Here is a 2,541-nt window from a genome sequence, read left to right on the forward strand (position 1 = left end):
CACAGCCCTCTAGTATAGAAGAGCAGGACATGTATCCCAAACTCACTTACTGTATAAAGTGCCATAACATTGTGTGGTCTTGGCCAGATTACCAAATTTAACCACCAGCTAGTTATGCCGTGTTGTCTTTGATTGTTGCTCTCCTGCAAACAAAAATTGAACTGTGGTGGTAGGTGCATGCTTCTACTACACAGAGGTGTTTTAAAAAAATAAAACAGTAACTTTTCAATTAGGGATCAGCGAATCTGTCCGGTTTTGGTTCGCTGAGGGTTTGGCAAATAATGTTTAAAATTCAGCAATCCCTAACTTAGCAGCAAAGCCCATTCGTTTCTATAGGGGGTGAATGTTGTAGCTAAATTCTGGGTATTTTGTAAAGTTAATAGGCGCACTATTTTACAAAAAAAAAAAAGTGTGGGAAGCTTGGTACTGCCATAGGTCATACCAATGAAAAAAATGTTTTAGAAAATAGCTTACAGTAATGAGAGGGTCTTTTCATGTGGCTTCAAAAGCTACACTGAAAATATGCTGTAGAATTCCTCTAAATAACATGCTTAGGGGGTGCTTTAAAGCTGTATGTAATGTAGCAGATCAATACGATATTCAGGCAAAGTCTCAGGGACAGTGTACACTGGCAGCACATATTCAAGGATTCAGTTTAATATTCCAACCAGACCGTTAACAAATCATGCAGCTTGTGTGGCCAGGAAAGGGAGGGCAGCCAGTGTACGACTCCCCCTTCATGCTCCAGACCAGGCTTTCCAAGTTTAAGGACTACCTTAAAAAAAAAATTCAAATGCCTAACAAAACAGATGTACAGAGGTGGGAAAATACTGGGGGTACTTATAGTGGAATTTCCAAGCCTCCTTTATAATAAGAGGGCAAACAAAAATCTGCACCCAGGGGTACGAGTAAAGGGGTACATTGCACATTCCCACAAAGAGTGGAAAGTAAATAAGCACACTTTTTTTTTAGTTGATGGACTTTTTTATTCAGTGTGAGGGGAATTTATCAAAACTAGAACAGGCAAAATCTGGAGCAGCTGTGCATGGCAACCAATCAGCTTCTATGTTTCATTTTAAAATCTTAACTGAACAAACTGAAGATAGAAGCTGATTGGTTGCCATGGGCAGCTGCTCCAGTTTCTGTCGGCTCCAGTTTGGATAAATCCTCCCCTGCGTGTTTATTCACTTTTAATTCTTTGTGGGAATGGGTAAGGGGTACTAATGTACGCCTGTACTTATTTCCATGGGAGGTGTTGGATATCTGGTCTCCTTATTGTAAAGGGGACTTTCAGATTCCTCCATAAGTCCACCCCCATATTATTTTGCACGGCGCCCCCAATGTTGGAAGGCATGTGGCCTGGTCTGGTAAAGGAATTTTCTGGCTTTCCTGGCAGATAACACAGCAGTGTAAACTTGGCCACCAACTTGGCCAGCGTGCGGTCAGGCGAGGCAGAGCCTCACCTAGAATTATGGGGGGAAAAGCTGTCAGCTTCAAGTCTGAAGCTGACAGCTTTTTCTCCATTCAGATCGGCATCTAACAGGTTACACAGCAGGGAAATCCTCCCCGCTGTGTAACCTGTCATGGACGGAGAGCCACAGCAGCGAGGAGCAAGTGAAGGACAGGGAGGCTCCTCCCTGTCTCCTCCCTTCCTGTTTTACACTAGCTTGATAACGGGTTGGGAGCGGCGCTTCGCCTGTTAGGGGGTGGGGCTTCGGCAGGCAAGGGTCGTGGCTTCAGCCGGTGGGGCTGGGGAATGCCTCACCCGGAGCAAGAGGTACCACACGGCACTGGAGTGCAGAGGTCAGCTGTGCGTGTAACGCAGAGTGCGGATGTCAGCGGTGCATGTAACGCAGAGTGCGGAGGTCATCGGTCCGTGTAACACAGAGTGTGGAAGTCAGCTGTGCATGTAACACAGAGTGTGGAGGTCAGCTGTGCATGTATCGCAGAGTGCGGGAGTCAGCGGTGTGTGTGACGCAGAGTGCGGAGATCAGCGGTGCGTGTGAGGCAGAGTGTGGAGGTCGGCGGTGCGTGTGGCGCAGAGTGTGGAGGTCAGCGGTGCGTGTGACGCAGAGTGTGGAGGTCAGCGGTGCGTATAATGCAGACTGCGGAGGTCAGCTGTGTGTGTAACACAGAGTACGTAGGTCAGCGATGCATGTCATGCAGAGGCCAGGGGTGCGTGTGATGCAGAGTGTGGAGGTCAGCGGTGTAACGCAGATAGAAAAGGGACTTACAGTGCTGATGTGAAATTCATGTGCTCAGTCCTCATGCCCTCTTCTTCCTCTCTAGGTGGTGGTGGGGGGAGGGGGAAGCAGTGATGTTTCCTGGCAGTAAAGCCCCAAGCAGCCTTGTTGTGCCTTCTCAGGCTCTGCAGGTCCCGCTCTGCTGAAATACACAGGCAGCCTATGGTGTGCTGCACTCTCCCTCCCAGACAATAGCAGAAGAAGTGGGCGGCAGAAGATGCAGGTGGCTGCAGACTGCCGAGGAGCCCAAACATTGAGTTGGGCAGGCAGCACGGGCAGCCTAATGGATTCTTTGTTT

This window comes from Nanorana parkeri, unplaced genomic scaffold, assembly GCF_000935625.1.
Source record: "Nanorana parkeri isolate BGI_ZX_2015 unplaced genomic scaffold, ASM93562v1 scaffold683, whole genome shotgun sequence".
NCBI lineage: Eukaryota > Metazoa > Chordata > Amphibia > Anura > Dicroglossidae > Nanorana > Nanorana parkeri.